Raw genomic sequence first — 10,214 nt, 5'->3', positions numbered from 1 at the left:
CTGCTACAGTTAAATATTTTACCCTTTGTTCTCCCTGCGTGAGCTACAATAATAATCTGCTTTGTGTTGATATTTACTGTTGTGTTGCTGACAATTACCTGAAAGAGAAGTTGGGGTGCTTCACTGGGCTGGAAAAAGTTTAGCTAAATCAGAAAGCAGGTCTAATTAACACGTTAAGTGCCAAGCCTGTTTTGTCTTCCTTTCCGTTTCAGTCACTGGTGACTGACATGGCGCTTACCGTGTTAAGCAAGTTTATTCTATATATTAAAGGCTAGGTTGACTCAAGCATGCGTGATACATATAAAGTTCTCGCTGGTACCAATCACATGTATGTGTTTCAATCTGTCATTGTCGATTGTGAATTTGGTTGACACTTCTATTATAGAAAAAGGGTGAATAGTGATATTAAAATATTTCTTCTAATTAATCTCCTTTCAATGTGTACAAATCCATGCACTGGGACACTAGTTTTTATATAATAACAATTCAAACTTCTGGCCATACCAAAAATTTCATTTATTCATCAAACATTTATTGAGTTTATAGCCAAGCTTTGTGCTGGGGATACAAAAATGCATCATCCCCGTTCCAAGTTGTGGTTCAAAAGCTATAGGCAGTTATTCTGGATCTCATGTGTGTGACCCAGGGGCAACTGGGACTTCTCTCTCTCTCTCTCTCTCTCTCTCTCTATATATATATATATATATATATACACACACACACACATAGATATATAATGTGTGTATGTGTGTGTATTTACACATATATGTGGATGTATACACATATGTAGTATACATGTATGTAATACAATACAAACTATTTACCAAAATATACATTGTACAAAAAAATATATAGATTGTACAAAGGATATAATAAAAATGAATTGAAAAGTTTAAAGATTTAAATTATGTTTATTAATAAAACAAAAATTTAGGTTCAAGGTCTCTCTAAATTATTATTAATACATTAATAATATTAGCATTGTGATGTGATGGAATATGCCTCATCCTTTAAATAAAATTTTGGCTTAATGCTTTATGTTACAGAAATGAAAGGTCTGTTGGTGTTCATTTTATTTTGACTCTTGGTTTTGACAACTGTCTTAGCTGAAAATATTTCTCAAAAGATATGTGGATCCAACAGAGGAGGTACATCATTGGCTGCACTTCCTAAATCATATTAATTTCTGAGTCCCATTCACAACATTTTTGTTCACTTGTATAGTTAAAATTTAATAAATTCTCCTTTCCCTGATGTCAAAATAAGATATTTTTGAAAGAAAAAATATAATTTTTATATTTTAATCAAATGGTTTTAAAAATCGCTGAAATTCTTCATTTGGAAGATCTTAAAATAGGTTAGAGAATTCTGTTGCAATATTTTTTAGTGTAAGATATGAGAAGTTTATGTCGGAGACATATCATTTTTTACTACATTTATGTAAACACTTCAAACATCTATTTTTCAACATCCTTTCTCCATAGCAGAAATAAAAATAAAATAAAACAAAAGCCAGTTACTTTCTCACTCATTGTTAGAATGTCACCTTCACCTTGAAAGAAGACAGTAAGTGTCGTTATCTTTTTTGAGGATCTGTTAGGTGGCATTCTATTGACAGCTACTTGTCATCCCAGAAAAGGTCAGCAAATTTAGAGCACTTGTCATTTAGTGTAAGAAAACTGCTTTTCTTTTAGGTTTGTTTGTTTTTTGCCAAAAGATAACAAGGGAACTATGTGGCACAAAACAAAAATGAAAATAATACATAAAATAGAATTGTATTGTCACAACTTGTCATGACAAACTTCAGTATTATAAACATTGTACTTTTTATGTTACCAAATTCATAAAAGTACGCGCCAAACATGTGAGCTGCACTAGGCTGCGACCTGCTTGAACAAGTGTGAGCATGCAGCTGTCAACCCGTGGAGTTATGGAATTTATAATCTCCCCCAAGGGAATAACTTATACTTTAAGTGACACATGGACCAAGAGGAGATACCACTGCCAATCATATCTATCTATTGGTAAAGCATATGTTTTTTTCAGCCTATTAGATAAAAATGAATGTAAATAAGAGTTGTAACATTTTCTTCCCACCTATCATGTGGGAGGCCCTTGGGGAGGGGAGCTTTGAAACCTTTTTGAGGTTTGGGTACTCCATCCTCAGCCCCAAGGGTCAAGGAGCTCTCCGGGCCTTAATGTTGGTGGCAGCTCCCAAGTAGAAGCCGTTTTCTCTGGGGAAGTAGCTGCTCTTGGATGGCTGGGCATTCCCCAAAGACCTCAGTGTGTCTGTGGATAGCTGGCTGCGAGTCTGTGCTCCTTGGGAGCTAGTTTCAAATCTTCTTGAGCCAGTGGGAGCTTTCGCTGGTGCATGACTGGCTCAGGGAGGGGAGCACAGCCCCTCTCCAGAGCAGCTCCGCTTAGAGGGCAGGCAGTCCTCCCAGGTGGTCCTTAGATTCCTCTCGGCTGAACTTTCCCACCCTGGGGTATCTTGGTGTTAGACACCTAGCCTGAAGGAAGGATCTTTGCTGGTTCAGGCTTCTGGGCCTGCCGAGCTGTAGGTCCCGTGGCAGAATTTCAAAGAGGCTGGCAACACAGGAGCATCAGCGAGTCCGACAGCTCGAGGGCTCTGGCAAAGAATCTGACGGCTGACTGAGCCACCCCAGGGCACCTGCAGGACTCGGGGAGAAGGTCTGGGGCAGGAGTTGGCTACCAGGGCTCTTGTCTGATTTTGGAAATAAAAATCAGTCCTCAAACTCTGACGAGGATTCAGCCATGGTTTTAATTCATCTGCTTCTAGTCTGGTGGACCAAAGCCAGCCCCATTATCTGTACCTAGAAGCTTTAGTGGATAGGGGACTGCAGTTAAATTCCATCTCTACCCCTAGTAGTGCTTCCCTGGAACTACAGCAAGCAGAAACATTTCATTCAGGTTTTGGTTTTTTAAAAAAGTACACAGAATCAAATATTGGACAATAACCTTGTATATGATAAAGCATTTGGCTATTGATTTAAATTATTAACCTACCCCCACAAAAGCATGACATATTTGTCATATGTGAAGATTTTGATTTCTAATAACCTTGGTTATATAAAAAATAGAAGTTGGAGAATCTTGATACAGGATGGAAAATGCATAGCATGTATACTGCCATTCTCCACTCCAAGCCCATGGCAGCACTGTTTTGTTGTACTTCCTAAGCTCTTCCCAGCATGGCCAGGAAGAACCTCATTCCAGGAAATAGGGGTAAAAAAATTATTACCGCATTGATTTTTTAAAATGTTTTATTATGAAAAAATTCTCACACACACCAAAACAAAAGTGTCATGAGCCCCCAGATACCCATCACTCAATGTTAAAAATTATCCACATTTGACAAGTTTGTTTCAACAATCCAACTCCACCTCACCTGTGGCTCTGGAGCTTTTGTATCATTGTCAGGCACCTGAACGTTTGTCTATGATCCAGCCCTAGCATCTAGGGCCCAAGCTCCTGAGCTTTTATCAAGGTGTCATTCCCTCCTGGGGTTTCTTCCTGCTTTCATGAACACTGCAATGGACCACACTTCACATCTCAAACACACCACAAATTTTATGGGATGATAGCCCAACTCTTTTACTGCTTTTATTTACTTCTCACCCTGGTAGAGACTGGCTTCTCTTTCTTCCTCCTCATATGTCCACCATGAATTTAAGCTTCCATAAAGGCCTTAAAAAGGATTTTCTATCAGTAATTTTGTTGCGCTTAGAAATTACACCCAAGAGAAGGGAATGTAAAGTCCTGATTGCCCTTTTAGAACAAGGAGAGGAAAATACAAAGCATAAAACATGAATGCTGTTCATTCTTTTTTATTTTTTTACAGCTGAAAAAGCAAAACACAATTTAATATTTCAAAAAATTATCTGTCATACCAGGTTTTCATGATTAAAAATAATGCCTCTCTAAGTGCACTGGTACTTCACCACAGTGTCTGATACATGCTTTATTTCTAGCCAGCCAATAATCAGCTCTTGCAGTCACATTGGCAACTTTTTAAAGATATCCATCATTCTGGAAGAACTAGCCAAGAAAAGCTAGCATGGTTGCTGGCAATGCCTGAGGCACTGAGGTAGAGTAGAAAGATTTACAACCAGAAGCCGGTCCCACCAGCTGCTAACTGTGTGACTTGGCAAGCCACTTCATAACTCTGAGCCTTAGGTTCCTTATAGTGTAATGATAATTATAATACTGATAACAATAATAATCTACTCCATAGCATCATTATAAGTATAAAATGAATGGACACATAAATATTGCTTTTAAAATAAAGTCAGAATTCTAATGTTATTTTTGTAAAATTTAATGTTATTCATTCTTTAAATATGTAATATAGTAAAAATAAACCTTTTGAAATCTCAGAAATGGTGGGATTTTCTGATTCTGAATAGAGTTTTCTGACATTTTGGAATATATTTACAATGCTTTGTGTTCTGGTGAGCACATACAAATGGTCATATACACAGTGAAGAGTGTCTGAACTGGTTGGGTGCTAGAGAGACACAAGCTATAAGATCCATGCAAGCCCATGCATTTATTCATAGGATATTATTATGGGCTGAATATTTGTTTTCCCCAAAATTCATATGTTGAAATCTAATCTCCATTGCGATAGTATTTGGAGGTAGGACCTTTGGGAGGCAATTAGGTCATGAGGGTGGATGAGATCAGTGCCCTTATAAAAAGGCCAGAGAGCTCACTCACTCTCCTTCTGCCATGTGAAATGTAACATGAAGTCAGCCCTCTGAAACCTGAGATTTCTCACCAGAATCCAACCATTCTGGTACCTTGATCTCAGACTTTCAGCTTCCAAAACTGAGAAATAGATTTCTGTTGTTTATAAGCCACCCCGTGTGTGGTCCCGTGCTATAGCAGCCCACACTGACTCAGACAGACACTGTCATTGCCAAGTATTGACATAAGCTTATGAAGAAACACCTTCCACCATGATATTTATTACATCAAAGTACTGGATAGAAGTAATGTCTTTCTTATTGTACTATATCCTGAAACGGGAGATTTGCTTGGCTGGCTCTCTGTTAGACTCTAAGGTTCTAAAAGTCAGAGTAAGGTGGTCAAGGGTGCAGACTAAGAAGTTGAAGTCAGAAAGACCTGGGTTCAAATTTGAGCTCTGACTCTTCCTAACTTGGGGCAAGTCATTTGACTTCTCTGAGCCTTGATCTGTAAACTGGAGATTATCACAGTCCCTAAATCACAGTCTTTAATCTGTGAAGATTAAATAAAAAAGTATAATGTAAAGCCTGACACATAGTTAATACTCAACAAATAAAGCCATTATCATTTCCAGGACCTTGAACTATACATGTTGATTTACTTGCTTAGCTCCTAGTTAGACTAAAAATGTGAAGGCAGAGGCCATATCCTAGACCCTCTTCCATTTTCATGTATTTATTTTACATGGGGATTTATAAGGATATTGTGAGAGGGTAGTCTCTCTTTTTTGAGATTGTGATAGCTAAGAATTATAAGGACAGAGTGGCTGAAAGTCATTTTTTCCTAAGAATAAAGTCAAATTTGGGACAACAGAGCCAAGGGATTGAAAAGAGAGAGAGAAATAGATTGATTTATTATTGCTAACATTGTCTGAATTCTTAATTCAGCCAGGCTTAGTGTGAAATCTCCTCTAGGATTTCCTGTTTATGTGAGCCAATGTAGTCCTTTCTCTAGGTAAGCTAGGTACAAGATTTTTTTTTCTTTCAATTCATATCAGAACGAATTCCGACTAAAAACACATAATTATTTAGAAAAGTAATTAAAACCACATGTACTACATATACTACAGTTAGATAAAATTACCGATATTTAAGTAAGTTCTTTGGATTTGTGCTGAGATAACTTGTCCTGAGCACTTATGTGTCAATCATTGCTTTAAAACCTTTACATGAATTTACTCATTTAATTACCACTATGACCTATGAAATTGACACTAGTTAGTATGTTCCTCAATTTATCAATATAAAAATTAGAGGGAAAGGAAGTTGTCCATGTCACACAGCTAGAAAGTGAAGGAGCTGGGCAAACCAAGCTAGTCCAGCTCCAGAGCCCACTCCTCATCTCCATTCAGAGTCAAAAGAAAAGAGGATAATTGTGAATATGACCAATCATGCATTTCCCTCAATATGACTTGATGCACATAAGAATGCAGATTGCTATAAATGTATGCAAACGAGTGAAATGAGACATTTGATGAAACATTTCTAATATTGCCAGATCATTTCCAAGGGTATAAGTGAATTACTTAAATCGTGTTTCTGATTGAAATGGGCAGAATCTTGAACAGTCTGAATCTATGAAACCATGCTAAAATATCACAAAATTTCAAGTTAAGGATAAATATTAAGGTTTCAAAAGAAAATTAAACCATGTTGCAGATTGCTTGATTGCTGAGCCTCACTCTTTCACAATACCTGATGCTTTTTCACTTGCTAGAGAATGAAATAGTTGAGGAATGTTTTACAGAGATGAACGAAACAGAGATACATAAAGACTCATTTACCATTATCTATCATGTTGAGACATTTGACTTTGCAACTTTTGAGATATTACATACAGTCACTGAAAAACCTGTCTATAAATTTTAGGTCCGTTTTTAATCTGATTTTCCGAAATGATCAAACAGATACACTGATGACTATTGACCATTCCTGGTGACTAAAATTTAAATTAGAACTAATTGAATAGAAAAAAATTAAAAATATAGCAACTGAATATGACTCCGATAGCCATTCATTCATTATTAAACCAGATATAGAAAACTTGGTAAAATATTTCAAATAATTTCATCTCTCAAATCATTGAAATCATTGGAATTATCAATTTTAAATATACAATTTATTTGTATTATTGTTTTAAATATTTATAATCTCTTTAAAGTGTAATTTAAATGGGTGACCTAAAGTTGCCAAAAGGTTGAGAAACACTGTTGCATATAACTACAGAAATTCCTGTGACTTTTAATGGCATATTCGGTGGTATCTTCCTGATGTTTTAGTGAAGGTCGTGACCAAAAGTCAGTAGAGACTACTTTCTCCCTCTCAGGGCCTAATTATACAATGTATATTTTTTTGTAATTAGTGAGTGAAATGTTCAGAACTTTGAGACAGACATCAGTCTGAGTAGTTTCTCAAAAGAGTCCCCAATTTCTACACAAAATGAAGTAGCAATCAGCTATCACCTTCTCTGACTTCTCTGCTTTCTGATGATGATTTTTCACTTAGAGTTTCAAAAGTCCGAGCAGCACTGGAGAACATGCTTCCTGATCAATCACGCAGCCCCCAGCTGTCTTGGGCGGAGGCGGACAAACAAGGTTCGTTGGCAGTTAAGGTACATAGACAAACTTGTCATTCCTTTCTTCCATGAGGTGACCTTCCTTCATTTACAGCCAGTGACAACATGACATCATTTAGGATGTGGAGGTAGGTGGCTAATAATTTCACTAATGAAGTAGCAATCATGCAAAAATGCCCATGACATAATGAAAGGAAACTTAGATGCTCTCATTTTATTTCTTATGTCTTAAATAAATTACCTCCACGGAATGAAACAAACTAAGCCTTGCTGTGCCATGCATTCCTCATAATAGTGTAATCGGGTTTGTTTGTTCTCAGGTGAAGGGTACAGTGTCACATGGCAAATGACCAAGAAACATAGTGATCTGCTCAGGCAGGTTTCAACAAGAGTCCCTGTGCACCAGTGCTTGCTTTATGGCTTCGAAGTTTCATAATGTATATCACACTTGATATGTCTCAAACACAATACTTGATATATATACATTCTGGAGAGTCGGTAGTGATATGTTTCTTTCATTCCTCCTACAGTGATTTGAAGCTTCTCTCTTTTTAAAATCAGTATTGGCAGATTTTTGTCAACAATATTGGACTCTTCAAAGAACGAGCTCTTTACTTTGTTAATATATCTCTACATTTTTTCTTCTCCAACTTTATTGATTTCTGTCCTTATCTTTATCACTTCCTCCCTTTTGCTTGCTCTGAGTTTATTTTTATCTCCTTTTTTAGATTCATTCTCTGCTTATAATTATCTTTTTTCACTTTTAATTGTATATATTTTATTATTTTAAAAATTTTAAATCTTTAAAATAAATATACATTTAAACATTATAATTCAACCAGTCTAATTATTTTAATATTCTTCCAAAAGAACCTTTATAATTGATACTCTAATTTGGGTTAAATGAGTCACTGAGATTTATCTGTTGAAGTGTTTTCCAAACAGGACTTTGCTCAATGATGTAAGCTTTAGTTGTTATCACTCTGTAGCAGATGCTATCTATGTATGGTTTGGAGATGATCTTAGCTATAGTGCACATAAGATCAATAGCATTTACTGTGTTGTGTACTGGAAGTATCCGTAAGTTACTACCCAGGAATCTCTGCTGAGTCCTAAACATCAGTTTCCATTCCTTGAGGCCATGAGGGCAGCAGACAGAACCAAAAGCTATTTTGGTGAATGTTAATAAACTTCTCAATTTTGGCTAGAAATATTTCTTCAGCTGACATAAAGCATTCTTTAGCATCCATCAATAGAAATGCAACTCCAGTACGAGAAAATATAATTGATCCATTTTCCACCGAAGCTGAATACCGAACCTTGTGACTTTGGTTGTCTAGGGCAGTTGCAACTTCACAACTCTTAAGAGATGAACTAATAATAATGGTGGCTGTCCATTTCATATTTTCTTTTTCAGCACTTTCAGCCATCCGTCTTTGGACCAATCCATCTTCTAATGGTGCCACAAACAGATCAGTAGGTTCTTGAGGCCAGCTCGCTGCTCCCAAGCTTCCAGAACCTTCTGTTGGAGCGAGAAGCACTTCTGGCGGAGCAGAGAGGTCCAAGTTTGTTCTCTGGCCACTCTAGCCCACTGAGCACCTTCTCCCTGCTTATAATTATCATAAATATTTCCTCTACAGACATTTAGAACTACGTAAGACAGACTACGTTTGCTTCCACTGTCAAACATAACTTAGAAAAGCCAAGAAGAAAGGAATTATGTACCTGTATTTTTGCTTACTGTGTTCTTTTTCCCTTCCTGGTGTTCCAAGGCCACTTCTTTTATAATTTCCTTCTGTCTAGAAACCTTCTCTAGCCATTCTTTAAGGCAAGTCTGCTGGTAACTGATTTTCCTGACTTTCTTTCCTCTGAGAATGTCTTGATTTCCCCTTCATTTCTGAAAGGTGTTTTCATTGGATGCAGGACAGTGAGTTAACAAGTCTTTTCTTGCAGACCGTGGTGTCTTTCTCACTGCTTTCAAGCCTCTTCGTTTTCTTTGGCTTTCAGATGAGTGACTAAGATGCATTTAGTGTGAATTTTGGGAGGGGGTGTTTCTGTTTAGAGTTCATTTACCTCTGTAATCTGTAGATTATGTCTTTTGCTAAAATTGAGTATTATTATTCCTTTGAGTACTTTTCCTGCACTTGACCAAAGTCCATGGTGTGCTAATCTCTGTTGATTTTTCTAACTGCCTTACAGTTTTTTGAAATTTCAGCTTCCTCTGTCTTTAAGTAGTGCTTAGGGTTTGACTTTACTTGATGTGAGGCTACTTTATATATTTTGTGAAAGAGATCTTGATTATTTAATATATTGACTTCATTGTCTATAGCTACCTGCAAGACCAGTTTATTTATTAAGTAAAAAATGTATCATTTTGATTTCTTCAAACTATGATATTCTTGCTTCTTGATTCCCTGGATAATCAAATGTTTACTCGCTTAGGAAATAATTGTCTCATTCAAATTTGGAGATAAACTTTGTAAGGAATTTTGGGTTTGCTTTCCCAGATTTTGCTGAAGTTTCCTAATGAATAGTAATATTGGCTGTGACATGACCATATTCTTGTCTGTGACAATGATGTGGTATACTTAACTCAAATTAAAATCAGTAATAGGAATCTTGCAACTTATGGAAGGAGATGGTCACAGAGTAGTTGTCTCTATGTTTGAGTCATAACATTACCTAATTTTCAAGTCATTAGAATTTTAGCTTCTACTCAGGTAGAGGCATTATTTGATTAAATCATCTAGTCTATTAATCAATGCTGTATTTTATTCCAAATTCTCATTATAGTCTTCTAATTTAAATGTTAATCCATCTCCTTCATAGTAATGATACCAGCTTGATAATATAAAGAAAAAATATTTTAC

The 10,214-nt window shown here is 36.4% G+C and overlaps 1 pseudogene; it reads right to left on the bottom strand.

The window, feature by feature from the left end:
* Window positions 1–8,224: 8,224 nt before the first annotated feature.
* On the bottom strand, window positions 8,225–8,774 carry LOC102245961 (annotated as a pseudogene).
* Between the last annotated feature and the right edge of the window lie 1,440 nt (window positions 8,775–10,214).

Source organism: Myotis brandtii, unplaced genomic scaffold (genome assembly GCF_000412655.1).
Source record: "Myotis brandtii unplaced genomic scaffold, ASM41265v1 scaffold13, whole genome shotgun sequence".
In the NCBI taxonomy this organism is placed as follows: Eukaryota; Metazoa; Chordata; class Mammalia; order Chiroptera; family Vespertilionidae; genus Myotis; species Myotis brandtii.
This window is presented reverse-complemented; position numbering and strand designations above follow the sequence as displayed.